Genomic DNA, 18,658 nt, shown 5'->3' on the forward strand with positions numbered 1-18,658 from the left:
TTAAAGTTGCTAATCAGCTGACCTCACAATAGGATTAGATTGTCCACATAGGCCTACATGTAATCAGGAGGATCTTAACTGGAAGAGAGAAGTAGAAGAGGAAGAAACAAGAGTAAGAAGATGTGAGAAGGATCTGACCTGCCATCACTGGGCCCAAGGAACGAAGGCAGACTCTAGAAGTTGGAAAGGGCAAGGAAATGGATTCTCTCCTGGAATCTCAAGAAGGAATACAATCCGGCCAACACCTTGGTTTTAGTCCAATGAGAGCCATGTTAGAATCTTGCCCTCCAGAAATGAAGGATAATCAGCATCTGCTATATTGAACCAGCACATGTGCCGTGATCTGTACCAAGAGGAAGCTAATGCAAATGCCAGTTGCTTTGAGGTAGAAATACAGAGATGCACCCAAGCAAGCAGACATAGGAGGCATGTATGTGTGCGTGTGTGTGTGTGTGTGTGTGTGTGTGTGTGGTGGGGCCTGGGTGGGGGTATCATTCAGAAAAAAACCTTCCCAACTAATTAAATTTTGAGTTGGATCCTCAAGGATACATGTATGTTACCTTTGGTGAAGAGTAGAATTGTGTTCTAGGCAGAAGGAATAGAAGTAAAGGCTTAGGAGTAAATGAGGTTGTGCTTCTGGTGAACCCTGTCAAGTCGCTCATGTGCTAGAGAAAAAAGAAATGCAAATGATGAGAGAGAAAGCAGGAAAGATGCTCAGATGGCTGAGCACTGTAGATCAAGTTTGCTTCAAAGAAAAACAGTCAATAATGAATTTTAAATAAATATCATAGTCTAATATTGGGCGGGGAGAGGGAGGTATGTGCTCTGGCTGCAGAATGAAGAATGAATTGAAGAGAAACAAAAATAGAAGTGCGGAGACCAGTGTGAGGTAATTACAGCAATCCCGGGACAAGGCCAGGGCATTGGAAATAGACAGATATAGATATGTTACGAAAGGTAGAATCATTAGGAATTGGTTAAAACATCTAGAGAAACAACTAGGTATTGATGAGGATGGGGGGGCGGGGGCAAGGGTGAGACCTAGGTGTCTAGCTCAAAAACTGAGTGGATGGGAGGATTTTTCTCAGAACAGAAGAACATGAATTTTGGGGGATTTTATGCAGAAAATAAGAAACATTGGTTTTAATTATGTTTGTGTTGTAAGGTCTGAAGACTATATGGGGAGACTGTATGGGGCTCTATAATTCTTCATTTCCGATTCCTATGGGACACTGTGCTAGTGGGCAGAGCTCCATTAGTACCAGGAAGGTGGTCAAGGTCACATGAGTTCCTTGATGACTCACCTCTGAGCCTGGCAGTAGGTTTCTTGTAATCTTGAAATTGGCCTTAGGAGCATAAGAAACGTTATTAATATAACACAGAAATAAGAAGGGAAACGGAATCCATCGTTTAATGATATTCTGAATCAAAAACTTCTCTAAAAATCACAAGCTGTAGAATCATTATACTAATTTTGGCCATCTTACTCACATACAGAAATGGGTATCAAAGTTTGATTAAGACTTGTGTGAAAATAAGATATGGGGCCAGGGGGAGGGGGGGAGAGGGAATCCTTTCTCCTAAGACAGTTGAATAGAGAAAAAGATTCATTTTCCTAAAAATTACTTAATTAAAGCATACCCTTACAATGGCTCTGAATAGTCTGGGTTCTGATGCACGAGGCACACATTTCCAACTTCTTAGTGATTTGCACACATTGCCCACCTGCGGCTAGATTTATGAGCCACAGAAAACATTTATACACGAATCATTTGCGAATACCAGCAGACCCCGGCGAGCCACAGGACCAGCCCCACCTCTTTGCATCCTTCCAGGGTGGGCTGCAGATGTTCTGCTTCATTTTTCGTAACACATATTCATAAATACATACCTATGCAGGGACTTGAAAATTTGAAACCCGTTTTATCATTCAAAACTTATTCAATGTTCCTCTAACCCTTGTCTCTACCCAACATCCCTCTTTTTACTCCTGCCTTTTCTTCACATCCATGTCATCAGCCTGCCTCCATCCTTTCCCCACCTGATCTTGTCTATATCGAGCCGAGGAAAGTTTAACCTGTACGGACTCCACAATCTTGCTCGTTCTCCTTTTTTTTCCACCTAATTTGTATGCTGACACGGTATTTATTTCTTATCAAACTTTAGGAGGATGGGAAGAACATATCAGATGTAAATGCAGTTTCCTTCACTTCCTACCCACGTGCCATTGGCAAAGTCATATAACTCCTGGAACCTCGGTGTCTTGATTTGCACCGCGGGGGTAACCCAACCCACCCCGTAGGTTTGTTGTGCAGGTTTACAACATACCCTTTCTTGTTTTACAAAGGATTGAAGCAAAGAGTTAGTTCTCCTCCTTTTATTCTTAGTTCTGGAGTGATTTTGCTTCTGAGAATATAGCTGAATATGGAAATGTGTGCCATGGAGCAGACTATCCAGCGTGGATGCGCTCCACGATGATAACCGCTGCACAGATACGAGAAGTATACAGAGAAGAAAAAAAAAAAACACATAGTTTTGCTTCACATCTTTTCCTTTTTATATAATTCCAGATATGCAAATGCAAGAACCTGCTCCTTACAGGCCAAAAATCTTCTACTGATTGTCCTGATGCTCTTAGAAACTCAAGCAAACACCAAAACCCATTTCCGCAGAAAGTCTTAATGGAAATAACTTGGATTTCGCCCGTGTGTTTATGTGGGGGGTGCTATCACCTCTGGGATATATTCCTGACACGGTCTTTTAAAATCGCTAACAGGGAGGACATCTGTCCCATCAAATTTCATTAGCTCGCATCCTCATCTGTGTTAACCTGAAAACTCGGTAGGGGAGACGACCTAATGCGGCCTGTCCTCTGAGCTTCCTCTCACACCTTCCCAGGTTCATGTGCAACTCTGGGATCTGGGGGCTGCCTTCTTTCTCAACCCCTTCCTGAAACTCAGCAGAGTCCCAAAGTTCTTCCGGGCTAGCCCTTCAGGAAAATAAGAATTTGGGGTACCTAGTGAATAATTTCTCTTCCAAGACTCAATCACTCTCCATGGAAACTTTTACCGTAAAGGCCTGGTTAGCACATGTCTCAGGGTTAGAAGGCTGCACAGTCCTTGTAGCATCTACTCGTCTCTGCTGTCGTAGCACAAAAGCATCTACAAATAAAATGAAAACAAACGGCCGTGGTTGTGTTCAAATAAGATTCATTCCCAAAACAGAGAGCCAGGTTTAGACTGTGGGCCATGGTTTTCCAACCCCTACTCTCGACTACATGGAGTGAATTTCTATGTTCTGACAGTTTTCCTTCTAGCAGGTTGTGATTAAGACGCAATATAGCAACATGTCAAGCTCCAAATGCAGTTAAGGAAGATGTCCAGTGAGATGAGGGAAATTAGGAACCAGAGTGGGGGGGGACGATACGCAAAATTCTGGCTGCAACTGTAAAATGAATGTCTATAGGCTAAGCACCCTGTATGGGAAACCCTGGGGTCTTGCTCAGATTACCTCTGGTGGAGAATCAATCCTTTTTCAATCCATTATGTATTAGAATACACAAAATCATGTACTTCATAGCAAACTGTTTTGTTTTTGTTTTTGTTTTTGTTTTTGTTTTATTTTGTTTTTTGTTTTTTTTTCTTTTGTTTTGTTTTTGTTTTTTAAATCTTAAGGATTTCATTTCATTTCCTGCATCTGTCTCAGTAGGAACCAGTAGGGAACAGAACTGGCAAAGGTCCACCGACCACACTCTCAGGATGGAAGATGCTGGGCACGAAGGAAAGTTTCTGCCTGGATACGTTTCTGCTGCAAAGTCTTCATTGCACTTGTTCACAGGTGATCTCTGCACGCCTTGGCATGGAGACACATGTTACCCTCGCACCCAGGGTCTGCGGCGATCTGGCCCCACTGACCGTCTTGGCTGTGCCCTGCTCTGCAGCCACACGGGATGACCTCTTGTGCCCAGAGCACCCGTGTGCCCGTGCTTGGGCAGGCTCCCTCAGAACTCCTCCACGATGCCACGATTCCCCTCCCCGGGCTGCAGCCTGGCCTCCACAGGACAGCCAGAAAACACCGCCTGCTTTTCCTCAAACTAGTCCTGCTTTAGATGATGCTGGAATACTCCCTGGGAGCGCTGTTATCCTAAGGCTGGATAGCGAGTTTTTAGAACTTGAGCTATATTTTATATAGAGGACTCAGAGTACCCAACCCGGTATCTTTTATAAAAAAAAAAAAAAAAAAAATAAGGGTTCCTTACAAATTAGTCCAGAAATGAATGCCACTGAACTGACACCCAAAATATCTTCTCTTATGGATCCCTCTCTGAGTGTTTTTTTTAGAATCTCTCCTCCGTACGTCTGTCCTTTCTGTCTTCCACTGAGGACAAGGAGGCTTATCAGCAAGAGATATTGGGCATCTAAAACCACAGGACGCAGCAATCTAGGCCATCAAAAGCAAACTAAATAGATGCATGACTCATTTACAGAATTTTCAGAATGGAGCCTAGAGAATGAAAATGTAATTTATGGCTCATTTATACTATTCTGAATGTCACTGGAAGACAACATTTCATGGATAAGGAAGCCAGCCATGATTAGCATTCAGTTCATCCACAGCCCATGACAACTGTTTGTTTCCACTGTGATCTAGAAGACTTTGCTTTAGGATGAAAACTTAATTGGATCTATTGAGGGAGAGAGCTGCCATTGGTAAGCGAGTAAAATTTTATCATCTCCATCAAAGTTACATACTTGCAGAATTATGAAGCCAAGTTGGTATTTACCCTGCAAATAAATATAATTCTGGATGAAAAGAAAAACTGACAAATGTAAGCTGTGTTAGTGACATATGGGGAAAAAAATATAGCCAAGGATTCACTTGCATGTTATTATTATTATTATTATTATTATTATTATTATTACATATGAAACAAATTAAGAGTTTTATGACCGCGCTGCATTTTATTGGCTTGCCTTTATATTTAATATTTCTCACGAATGTATTTTTTGTGTATGTTTCAAATTGATTTCATCAATATGAAACTATTTTGGGCAAGGATGTTGATCATAAAAGCCAGAAACTGTGACTACGCCTTGTCTCTCCTAGTCTGCCCCCCTGACGTCCACGATATTAAGGAAAAAGCCGAGGAAAGGCAGACATTCTAGAAGACAGGCTTCTTGCTAGCCATGCACGCTGCTTCTTCTAACGAGCCCGCCCATGACAGCATCTAGAAGGAGCAGACCGACGTGCTGCTTTCTTGGCCTCTTTCATGTCACCACGGATTACGCGATTAGTTTCTAGAAATTAAAATAATCCTTTCTTTTGATTATTTTAGCTATAAGAATGGGACTGTCTAGGGGCATCTGGGAGCCTCAGCGCTTGAGGGTCTGCTTTCAGCTCAGGGCGTCGACCCCAGGGTCCTGGGGTCGAGTCCCGCGTCGGGCTCCCCACAGGGAGGCTGCTTCTCCCTCTGCCTGTGTCTCTGCCTCACTCTGTGTGTCTTTCATGAATAAATAAATAAAATCTTTCAAAAAAAAAAAAAAAAAAGACTGTCTACATGTGGGAAGCTAAGCAAAGGGTCCAGCTAGTTAAGAGCCAGGAGTCATGTAACTGTGCTCTTTATATCTCAACTTGGCTCTAAGCTACAGGCCAAATTACTCCACCAAAGTGATCTAGTTGGTGCTAGAAAGGTATTTAGTAGATGTGATTAAAGTCCCAAATCAGTAGACCTTAAATAAGGGAGTTATCCTGGATGATCTGGGCGGGCCTGATTCAATCCACTGAGAGGCCTTCAGAGCCAAACTGCGGACTGCAGCCTCGGCCCACCCCTCCGCAGCGACCGCGCTATACATTGCTGACTTGCCCACCCAGGCCCCACCACCACGTCGGCTGGTTCCAGGCAGTACATGTCTCCATACGTTATCGCTTAGTGCTTCTATTTCTCTGGGTGAAGGCTGACCCGTAGAGACAAACCAAAGGACTGAGGATTGCATTGCAACACGTGGAGCAGACACCTGGCGAGCAGGAGAAACCAGTGTCTAGAGAGCAGCGCCAGCAGCCCCAGCAGCAGCAGCAAGCAGAGCATTTGTTGAGCCCAACAGAAACCCCACTCACATCCTACTCACTCTCACAGTGCCTGTGCATCCCAGTCCCATTCCATCCCCTTGAGATTATGGCTGTGTCCTTGAATTCTTTTTTTTTTTTTTAAGATTCTATTTTATTCATTCATGAGAGACAGAGAGGCAAAGACACAGGCAGAGGGAAAAACAGGCTTCCCACATGGAGCTCGATGTGGGAGCTCGATCCCAGGACCTCGGGATCACACTCTGAGCCGAAGGCAGATGCTCAGCCTCTGAGCCCCTCAGGTGCCCCTCCTTGAATTCTTCATTGTGTTGCTTGCATGTGTTTGTTGTAACCAAATGGGCTCTATAAAAGCAATTTTTATGTGCTTGGTACATTGTAGAAATGGGCAAAATTGATGTGTTTCTGGAGACATTTATATTTTTTTTCTATTAAGTCAACACATTTATTATCTATAATTCATAAGATACACTGCCATGGGTATAGTGAAGACGCAAAGATGAATCTGTATGTACAGCTCACTTTCACAAGTTTATGACCTGCCATGGAAATGTCTGTCAATAATTACCCCCATTTGACTAGTACAGGTGGCCCCTGGAGGGGGCAGGGCCAATACCTAGAGACATGGGAGTTCTGGGGTGGCTGAGAAGATCAAGAAAAGGCCATTGGGGAGCAGGGCATTTTATCCCTCCCACCCTAACATTGTCAGGCCGGGGGCAAGAATACAAAAGGAGAGCCACGTAGGTCTACATCTCGTTAACAAATGGAATTAAACCACCTTGTCCTTACTTTTTGTCCCTATACTTTTGCCACAACATGCAAAGTAACCAAATGATTGACTCCTGGGGCTTCATGCTCCTTTTCTTCTTATCCGTAATTCTGACTTGCAGCAAGAAGGGCCCCGCATGTACGCGTGTGGACACCCCCACCTGCCCATCCACGCCCATCCTGCCTCCTGCAAACAGCAGTCTCATGGCCACCCCTTGAACACAGGGTGCCCACGTCGGCAGTGAAACCCACCCTGGGAGATCCCTGGGTGGCGCAGCGGTTTGGCGCCTGCCTTTGGCCCAGGGCGCGATCCTGGAGACCCGGGATCGAATCCCACATCAGGCTCCCGGTGCATGGAGCCTGCTTCTCCCTCTGCCTGTGTCTCTGCCTCTCTCTCTCTCTCTGTGACTATCATAAATAAATAAAAATTAAAAAAAAATTAAAAAAAGAAACCCACCCTGGGGAGGTCCCGCTTGGGAAAAGGGCCACTGAGGTGGTGAGTGTAGGGCACTTTGGAATCAGACCTGGGTGACTCTCTTCCTCACCCCAACTGGCTCTGCCTCTCTCACCTACCAAAGGAGGTGTCAGAATGGGGCTCCCTAAGCTTAGGGAGGCCCCACAAATCAGAGGCCCCACTTCCTGAACTCTCAGTGTTGAACTCTTTAGGGCAGTTATTTCAAATCCCCCCTCAATTATTAAGTACTTTCTTCAAAAAGTATGTGGTTTACAGTGAAAGGATGCTTTCACTTTGCTTCAAGCATATATTCTGGAGAAGAGAAAATAACTCATTATCCTTTCTGTGCATCCAGCCTACAGCTGCTTTGTGACTATCTGACTATTTGTGCAGTCCTAGCCTACTGTTTTAAATGCATAAGATCCATCCAGGGGGTGCTAGGGGCAGGGGGAGGAGTCCACGAAGAGGGGGCATTAGTAACAAAACAAAGGAATAGGAAGTAGTTCAGCATGGAAAGAGGGGCAACTCTAGGAGAAGGGGAAATGGGTAATAATTTTGAAAAGCAGGCAGAGGCAATACTACAGGGGACTTGGAAACACTGAAGAGGATTAGCCTACATCCTCTGTTCTATTTTTTCCTCAAATGAAAGAAGGACAGAGGGAGGAAGGGAGGGAGGGAAGGAAGGAGGGAGGAAGGGAAAAAAAACCTGTTTCCACCTTGTACCTACCAAATGGTATTTGGCAAAGACAACTTTTGAAGTTTGCTCTGTGTGTCCAATTACATTTTCCGTTGGGAAAGTGATTAACCCACTGTTAGAGAAAAGAAAAATCTGGCCTTCAATTGCTATGTGAAATACAAGAGCACTTTGTTTCCTTTCAAGCAGGGTCTTCATTTAACATTTACACACACACACACACACACACACACACAGGGTCAAGAGTGAGGCACAATAAATGGAAATGCTGTCTAACCTCCTGGGCAGCAGCAAAAATCCACAGCACCCATTAACTGCTCTACAGACTCATAAAGCGAAGGCAGGACTGTCCCACGGGACAGCTGAGCAGACTTAAGGATCTGAGACCTTTCCTCTAACCTCCGTGCTGTGTGTGTGTGTGTGTGTGTGTGTGTGTACATGTCCACTTGTGAGCATATGGGTGAAAACCTGTGTTTTCTCAGAAAGAAATTAAAACTGATAATAGATGCTGAGTTCAGAAACTTAAAAGTTAACACTCATGTTAATGTGGTTCATTTATCCATGAGAAGTGCTGAAACAAATGCTTTGGGTCACCCTGCTGTCTCTGTCCAGAGAGAAAGTGACTTAACTGTAGATTAAAAAATAATAATAATAAAATAAAAATAAAAAATAAATAAAAATAAAAAATTTAAAATTTTAAAAATAAAAATTAAAATTAAAAATATTTTTTTTTAAAAGGTAGATCCTCACTATCTAAAAAAAAATAGTTTGCTCAAATCCAGGCAGCACAGTGTGTGTTTACGAGAGGGAGAATCAATCTGCATGAGCGTGGTGCAGAGAGCTTGCAAACTGCATTAAAACACATGCTATTTTATAAGGATGAGTAAGAGTAAAATACAGCAGCTCTGCTTTGTTGAGCAGTTACTAGGTGCCATAAATTGTGCTGAGAATGTTATATGCCTTATCATTTTGAATACTAAGAACAAGTCTATGTAGGAGGTTGTATCGTTATCTTAGTATCACCCAGTAAGGAAACTGGGGTTGGTAAAATTGTAATAACTCGCCCAAGGTCACAGGGCACATAAGTGAGGGAGTTACGATAAAGACAAAACTAAGTGTAACAGGTGTGCCTGTTTCTAGATGTCCAGTCTTGAAATTCCCTCATATGTAATCCCATGCAGTTATGGGGAAGTTCATGCGCTGGGTAGAAAGATGCATGACATGGGAGGAGGAACACCTAGGTTCTAGATTAACATTTCTCCTAATGAGGTATTTGAGTTCTTTCAGTCATGTACAGCCTAGGAGAGGATCTCCAATTTTCTTTAAAGCAGGTCAGCTCACTCTTTCCAGGAAATTTTAATTTTTCTTTAAATTTATGTTATTGTTATACCTGGAATATTTGCATTCCATACTCTTTCTAGATACCAGCTGCCCACTTTTGGCTTTTAATCAAATGTTAAGTTATGAGAAACACTATTGATGTATCAATGAATGTTAAGGATTTTCTATCTGTCTTCTATGTATTCCAGACATTTTTCCTAGATTAAGCAAGGCTACCTGAAGTGTTTGAATTCAAGCACTTTTTTCACCTCAAAGAATTATGCCTTAGCTTGCATTTAGAAAGGCTTTTTAGGTTGCAATAACACAGTGATTATGGGAATTTTACTGAAGATGCTCGGTTCATCACCGAAGTTCCATTTTGCATAGCCAATGGAGAAATTTGTCTCTAACATTAACCCAGGAAAAGCTTTAATATTGTTAAGCAACCGATGCTTACTGATCATATAGGTGGGGAACCCATCAACTGTAGCCCTCAAGCCAAATGGAAACACCATCATTTCCATTCATTTATCTCTTGTCCATGGCTGCTCTCACTCTACAACAGTAGAGGCGAAGAGTTAATGACAGAGAAGACTGGCACACACAGCTGAAAAAAAGAAAAAAACAAAAAAACCCCCAAAAAACTACTTTCTGGGCTTTTACAGAAAAAGTTTGCCAATCCCTAAAGACAATGTAAATCTTAAAATGATTACATATTCCTTGTGCTTTAGTTGCAGGAAAACTCAGTCAAATATTCTTGTCAATGTTAGTTGTAGAGAGGCTTGTAATACATATTCCTCTCTTCTATTTTCAATTTCCCTTTATTCTTTGTTTTTAATTTCCTTCTTTATATTTTATTTTATTTTATTTAGGTGTAGGAACTCTAGTGTGGTATTATTATAGCTGTTCTAGTTTGGACATCCAGAAAAATTTATGGCCCCACACCCCACAAACTCATCTGTGGATCTGTGGCCATATTGCTAATGCTGGCTAACCAAACGTGAACAGAGATTATGGGTTCATGGGGGAGCCAATTACATGATTCCCTATTCTTTCTGTCCTCCCAACCTGTGATAGCCCAGATAGCAGTCTCAATCACTCTGGCTCATTGAATACAGGCCACCCAGAAGCTATCACCTTCCCCACATGGTCATGGAGACTGAGTATGAAATGAACCTTTGTTATTTGAAGTTACTGGCATATGGGAGGCACTGTCCAGCCCAGCCTAACTGATGCATACAGGAAATGTATCCAAATTATTTTTGCAATTAGGTAGATTGTTAATAATGGTATTAAGAATTATAATAATATGAATGAATGTTCAAGGGTCTTGAATATTGTACAGGTCATGAACCCTGATGAAAAATTGATCAAAGCTAAAAACTCTTCTCTCCAGTGAGAATGTAAAATAAATAAATAAATAAATATATCTCCTAAATAATATATACATTTATATATATATGTGTATATATATATATAAAGAGCATGGGTTTTGGAGATCAAATAAATAGATAACCTAAACATGCACACCTTCAAACCCTGGCTCTGCTTCCAACAAAGTAGGTTTGCTCATTCAACTGACATGAACTTTGAATCTCAATTCCCTCATCTGTAAATGGTGATATTAATATCTACTTTGCTTTGAAATTGTGAGGTACAAACGTGATGACATGCAGTTGCCCGTCGCAGTAGTTAACATAGTACGTGGTCAATAAGTGCTCATTCCCTTCATCCTATAATAACAGTGACAGCAGTGTAGTAAGACAATCTCAAGTTAAACCAAATCCAAGCTGGCACAGGATAAAAGGAGATAAGAATGCTCCCATTTGTGAAATAATGGTTTCAATCTGATGAAGTCTATTACTCTTTTCAGCTATACAATTCTATCATTAGACAAAGGCCCTCTTAAAAGCAAATAGGTATTATTGGAATAACTCAATAAAGGCAGCTTTGCCTCATTGATTTTTAGGCTTAGAAGTTCAGCTGCCACAGAAATATAGCTTCTATAATGGATGTGTATGTAGTGTTAAACTTAGAAAAGCAGGTTAACTCAAAGTTCTTCCCCTTGGGAAATTTTAAGATTGATATCATCATGTAAATCAAGGCCTTCATGGCAAAAATACATTAGGAAGACATGGTGTATGAATCTGTAGGTTTCTGCCTATCTTAAATATTTTCTAAAATATGTGTCTCTGGTACATATAAGGCCAGTTTAGAGGTTATTGAAACAGAATCATGCAATCACGAATGGTTGGAAGAGGAGGGATCTAACTGTCCATCCAGACTTAAACCTCATTATTTTACAGACGAGAAAAATAACACCCCAGCAATACTAAGTGACTTAACCAAACACAGTGACCTGTGCATAAAGAGTAGGAATAGAAATAGTACCTTGAAATGTAGGCATTCCGCTACTCCTTTTCAGTGCTCCTCTATTATAATATATTAATTAATCAGACCCATGATAGTTGAGTATAATCTACATTCTGTGACATTGCTGAGCTATCTTCTGTGAGCCCCCTGGGTTCCATTAGGCACCAATGGCACGGAAATGTCAGAGACACACCAGAAACCCCTGCTATAGTGATCCCCTTTCTTAGGCTCAAAATGGAATGGCAGCCTTGAGGTGATTACATGGATGCCTTGTCCCATGCAGATCACCACCATGTTTGGTAGAGACCTCTTGGGGAGGCCTTAGCAAGGACACACTCAGATGGATAAGACCATGCAATCCATCATTAACTAACAGCAGTGAAAAACCTGGTCAGTGCTATTCTGTTTACCTGAAGCAAACTCAGTGAGAAAGCAAGAGTGACACCAAAATAGAGAGAGAGAGAAAGAAAGAAAGAGAGAGAGAAAAAAAAAAAAATCCCAAGGCTCAGGAGAACTTGGACCTATGCAGGAATTTCACTCTGACCATCAGAACTGCCACACTGCTCTACCATCACCATTTGTTGAGCATTAATATGTAAAAAAAAAATTAATAATTTAGCACTATACTAAATATATTACGTGCACTATGTATTTTAATATTTTATGACACTTCGAAGCTTTTAATTATACATTTATTTAATTATTATGAATATTTGGCTTTATGAATATTGTCTAGCTCACCAGGCAATATACTCCACGAGACAAGCAATTTTCTCTCTCTCTCTTTTATTTCATTTTTTTATGTATTATTCCTCATTGTACCTTCCACACAGTGACTAGTGAATCAATAAGTATTAATGCTTAATAAATATTTGTAAAATGAATAAGAAACCCTTCCATAAAGTAGACATTGTAATTATTTGCATTTTCTGGATGAAGAATTTTAAGCCTAGAGTACCTTAACCATTTCCCCTAAAATGTCTGCACTAATACTTGTCTCCAAATTCTTCCTGTTCTGAATGTCTACCCACTAGATGAAATTAATGCTCACACTTATTGCACAGTGAAGATCTCTTTGCTCTCTTTCTCTGAGACTTCACTTAGGGAGACACAGATTTACATACTGTTTCCGGTTTCTAAGTCAAACTTTTCTACCTTCTAGTTCATGAAGTACATCATACTCCAGAAATAAGCTATTATATCAGCATGTTAGAGGACATCATTCTCATGACTGACTTCACCAAATTTTGATTTCTGATAGATTAACTAAAAATGAAGATATGATCACCTGGACAATCTTTCATATTGGTCATTGCATCAGTTAGCTTTTGCCATGTAACATAGAACCATGGAATCTCAATAATATACAAGAATAAGCATTTACTTCTTGCTCATGTATCTAGAGGTCATGGTTGTGTTACTTTTAGGGGGAGGTTTTTTAAATTTATTTTTTTAAGTTTTTATGTATTTATTTGAGAGAGAGAGAGAGAGAGAGAATATGAGTATGAGTAGAGGGGAGGAGGCAGAGAGGAAGGGAGAGCAAACAGGACCCTGAGATCATGAACTGAACTGAAGGCAGACACTTAACCGAGGGAGCCACCCAGATGCCCCTAGGGTGAAGATTAATCCAGGCTCAGTTTAGCGTAGAGATTGGTTCATTCTGCTTTTGTTCATCCTGGGACCAGCTCAAGGGGTAGTGGTTACCCTGGATGTAGGAGGGGGCAGTTTCTTCTCAGGGAAAAATCACTGAAATCTAAGATAGTAGAACCCACGCTGCAAGCTTGCAGCATGACTGCTTATATCCCATGGGCTTAAGAAAGACAAATGATGGAGCCAGACATCAGTGGACCAATAGACACGGAAATGTACTCCTTTCATGAACATGGGAGAAAGAAAGAGAATCGCTTGCTGATGATGATTTGATCTTCCCTAGTCCTATCATCACATTATGTAATCTTGGTCCCTTTCTTTCAACAGTTAGGCTAAAAATCAAGTGTGAAGTGAATTAAAATCCTTCTTTTACTTTCATTATTAAACTGCTCTAGAGTTTAATCACGCTCCTGCCCCTTCTAGCAGTCCACTGAGATTTGTTCTCGATATGCTTATCTCTGTTTTACTGCATACCCCCCAGGTTCACATGTATTTTGCAGATACAACCAGGACAACTATGGTACAGTAAAGATGGTGTTGTCCATATTGAAATCATTAGTCGGGAAGGAAAATCATTAGGCTATGGCAAGTGGCAAATGTGGCCACCATAAGGGCATGTGGCATCGGTATAATGTTAGGCAGGTTACTGAGCCTTAGATTCCACCTTCATAAAATGGAATTAATAAATAAAAGTATCTATTCTATAGACTTGTGGAAAATAAATGAGGGGATGTTTATAAAATACTTAATATAGGGATAACAGGTGGTCATACACTTAAAAGTGATCAATAAGAATGTAATTAGGGCTATTTTTAAAGCAGCGTGAGTTTATATACTCAGATATGCAAAGCATACAAATACATTTTTTTTCTTTTTTATACCAAAAAATATAATACAATGGAATTTTATTTTCTAGATTTCACTTGCAGGGTTGAAGCTGACTTTGTGTTCACAATCCTCTTCCATGGTTGAACCACAGCTCTAAACAGGTAGTTGAGGTGATTTGGTCCCGGTCATTGGTTACTCATTTATCACTGAGACATGTGCTATGACTCTTTAGTCTGCTCTCTGCAAAGTCCAGATCATTCTTGAGTGTATTGAACTCTTTTCAAGGCTGTTGCTTTTCCCACAACCTACATATCCTAAGTGGCCATTGACTCTCTGAGGTCTCACTGACAACCCCACCACCCCCACTACCACCATCACTACCCTGAAGCAGGGGCTCTCTGCTTTCCCTCTTCTTCCTCTTTCTGAATAAAATGGGGCATTTTCTTGTCCCCCATTTCTATCTAAAACATTTTTTTTAATCTGTATCTAAGAGTCTTCTCTCCTCTCTGGTTCTTGGTTTTTAAAACGAAAGGTGCAAATATTGCTATTTTCAGCACATTAGGTAAAAGCACAGGAGGTGCTCCCTGATGGAATAGGGGTAAAGGAAAGAAATTCAAGAAGAGTAAAACTAACACATCATAGTATTTTTGCTATCTCAGAACATTATGCTACCATCATTGTGCTTATCGTTACCCTCATCCTCTTATCCTCATCCTTACAGTTATTATTGATACAATCATTGGAATCTTTGAGTCCTTGTTAACACTTCTTCTCAGAATCCTCAGCCTGAAGCAATACTTTATAAATGTTGTCAGTTTGTTAAAAACCAATTGCACAGCTTTGGAACTCAAACAGATAGGGGTTCAAGTCCCCACTCCACTGTTCACTAGCCTTGGGTAAATATCCTTACCATCTCCGCTAGGTCTGAGTTTCCTCATCTCTAAAATGGGGATGAGAATGATTCGGTTCCAGTTTTGTGATGAGGGGCAAAGACCATTTATGCAAAGCACCTAACACAATTCCAGCAATTATTTAATAAATTCTGGGTAGCTACTGTCAAAGAAGAAAAGATTCCTCCCAGATTTCCCTACAGGCCTCTAATTTCCACATGCTCTCTCTTCAGAAGACTCTGGTTCGGGAAGCTGGAGCGCCTTGCTGATCTGGGTTATTCTTCGTGCGCAGTCCCTTAAAGCAGCTGTAGTCAATGCCCCCTGGCCTTATAGCTTTATTTAATATAATATATCTCTCACAGAGAACCGCATGCATAGTAAACGCCAGAGGCTCCAGGGTCAAGAATTAATTATAGGAACAGCAAACCCAGGAAACTAGTTGGCAGGAGGTGCCCCTGTAAAATGGCAATTTGTCGGCCACTGTTGGGGAAATGAAGACGGTAAGCCCAACAGCCACTTCCTTTCCCTTTGGCTTGGAGCACCTGGCTTTAATTTATGAGGCCGTCGGGTTCAATTAAGCCTCTGCATAACAAGTTGTCAGTCACCATCAAGGCACCTCCTGGATACATGTCAGAACAGCCTCCTCCTTGTCACTTCAATCTCGTTCTGGAAACCGGCGAGCAGGATTTCAAGGAGTTGAGTTGGTGCAGATTGTATAATGCTCTGTTTTCCTCCCTTCTTCTCCCCACCCCTGCTGTTTTTCCAGAGGCTTCTGCCATTGCAGCTCAGACTTGGGGGGAGCCAAGGGGTTGAAGGCTTAGGAGTCTTCAGGGAGTGCCCATCCTGCTGAGCTTTGACAAGGACATCATTCTGGTAGACCCAGCAGCAGCTTGACCAGAGTGAGCAGCCCAGAGCCACGGCTTTGCTGAGGGCAAAGATGAAAGGCAGGGACGCTAATCCCAAAAAAGCAAAGAGAAGTAGTAAAAAAGACTTGTTGGGTGTAGGCTGAGTGCTGAGAGGTTGACTCCACTAGCCACCGTTTAGATCCGGAGTGCTTCATTCTTTTTCTCCATCAGACACACCTGACAGATGATGCCTGTATCGGGGGCGCTCATTTGCAATTTCCCAAATTAGCTCAAACATCACCCTTTGCAACTACTCAAGAAAGTATAACTGAATGCAGATGAGGGAGGGAGAGGCTTTCAGGTAGATAACCTTGAATCTGCTTCCTTTAAAATAATGCATGACAGTCATAAATTTTACTACTTCAACTGTCAGCAGGAAGGAGTTGTCTGGACACACTTCCCAAGAGTTCAAGGCAAGTAAAGAGGTTCTTCTTTCCATCTAATTTAGTAAAACACTACAGAGTGAGGCTTACGCAAGGAGAATCGAGCTGGGGCTGCCCCTGCATTCCTGATCTTATCAGACACCCTCGAAGCTCTGGGAGAGGCACAGCTGTTCTTCTGAGACAGGAGTGATGCACCTGGCGCCAGGAGACGGGATTCTGCAGCCCTCCTCCTGCACTCTGTGACTGCGGACGTGTTGCGGAACTTGAACCACCTATGACTATCAGTTTCCTCATCTGTAGAGAAGACGGGTCCACTTAGCTCAAAGGTGATGTGGGGATTGAAAGAAAGTTGCTACCCCATAGGATAAGGGCTCTACATGGATTCCCCTGTTATCCACTATATGTTTAGCATTCCCTTTATATAGATCAGGAAACACAGGCTTGGAGACCTTATGACGATGTGTCTGCGCCTGGATTCCAGCCACACAGCCTGACTCTGGAGAGAGATGCTGAATCCTTCTGCAATACCTTCTCCATCTGCTTAAGTGAGCAACCTCACTGGCCATTCCCTACAACTAGCAGGAGGTGTACTAATGGCGAGAGGACTTCCAGGAATAATCAAGCAAAAAGAAAAAAAATAGAGACATTCCTTATAAAATGATATATAAATGACCATGAATGATTGTCACATTTTTGCACTAATTAAGGAATTGTAGAATTTTAATGTTGGAAGAAACTTCAGAGACTGCTTATTCCAGCTATTTCCAATGAGCACATCAGTAAAGTCCACTTTTAGTTTTTGAGCTCTCCGAGAATGTTTTTAAGAGGTTTGCCCACCCAAATTAGGTGGAATTCACAATTCACTTCTCTAACTTAAAAAAGTAGGTATATATGTGTGTATATATATATTCATACATAACACCTAATGTATCAATAAGTGTATAGAAATATCATCCAGGCTGATCAATAACAGATCAAGGTTTTCCTTAACTTTTCTTTTTAATAAGGTCTTGATTTAAATAAATTATTTCAGAAAAGTTTTGCCTGACTTGTAGCCTAGGTTGGGTTCTCTTGTTTCACTATAGTTTCTTTCTCTGAACACCCACAAATCCATTCTTGTTCTTCCTTTTTTTTGCCTACCTATACTCAACATTAGCCTGTACGCTCCTTGAGAGTGGGGCTTGTGGAAACGGTTTTCCAAGGTGTCCATATAATCCGATGGCAGATACCTAATCCAGGAAGGCTTTCTTCAGGAACATCTCTGTGTCCTTCCATTACATTTTAGTTAAAAATAAAATCACACATTCTCCAAGATCAAGATGGAAAAAAGGAAGGCATCATTGTGCCCTCGATGCTTTGACTATGGTATTTTCACCACTAAATATTATATCCCCCCTCTCTTCTTAACTTGGATTTTTTAAAGACTAGTTCAAACATCACCATTTTTCTCCCAGATGGACTTAGCTGGAATCTTTTCTGGGTCTCCTCAGCTGTTTGGTTCCTATTTTAGAGCTAGTCTGGAGCAATGGAAAAGTTTCCATGTTTTCTTGGACTATAGAAAAGAGAGAGGGCTAGATCACCTCTGTCTTGCTTTGCTCTTTTATTTGCTTCTCCAGGCCATCAGCAACTCTTTTTGCAAGCAAATGGGACTTGCAAGGTATACTTTGAGTTATAGTTACTGAGAAGAGGAACTGGAAGTCCTTATTCAACTCTTCCCCTCTCAACCTCAACATACATGTTGTAATATACAGTCTTAAGGATTCCAGGCATTTTAAGGTGACTCCAGATCACTGTATCAATCGATCTTCTCTGGGAAGTTTTTATGAAAAAACTCTTTCAAGAAAGGTGAAGAGAATTAGAAAAGATGTACACTGTACCTATACTTCTGACCATAAAATGATTCATAATTTCTCTGAGAATTGACTTGACTGAGAGCATCAAGCAGGAGAAAGGTGCTTATGTGGGGAGGGACAAATGTATACATTTGTCAGTAAATATAGTGCATGTCATGGATTAAAAACTCTTGCTCTCTGATACTTGAATTGATATCTCCTATATGCCATAATTCAGGGAGGTAGAAATCGCTCCCTTTTTGACAGATGAGGAAAAGAATAACAGTAATAAGAAGAATAGCAATAGCTGCTAACATTCATTGAGCACTTTTATGTTTTTTAACTGGATCTCACACATTAACTTTTTACACATTAACTAATTTGCTCCTCACGGTAACAGGTGAGGTAAGTATTCTTATCATCTACATTTTATAAATGAGGAAACTATAAGGTTCAATAATCTATCTGAGGTCACACAGT

At 41.2% G+C, this 18,658-nt stretch overlaps 1 long non-coding RNA gene across 1 annotated transcript; it reads left to right on the forward strand.

Moving 5' to 3' along the window:
• The first annotated feature begins 47 nt into the window (after positions 1-47).
• LOC140612927 (uncharacterized) lies at positions 48-4,303 on the forward strand. The gene is made up of 2 exons (XR_012014050.1): positions 48-385; positions 3,709-4,303. It is a non-coding gene; the product is annotated as an uncharacterized lncRNA (long non-coding RNA).
• The last annotated feature ends 14,355 nt before the right edge of the window (positions 4,304-18,658 follow it).

Source organism: Canis lupus, chromosome 21 (assembly GCF_048164855.1).
Source record: "Canis lupus baileyi chromosome 21, mCanLup2.hap1, whole genome shotgun sequence".
Taxonomy (NCBI): Eukaryota; Metazoa; Chordata; class Mammalia; order Carnivora; family Canidae; genus Canis; species Canis lupus.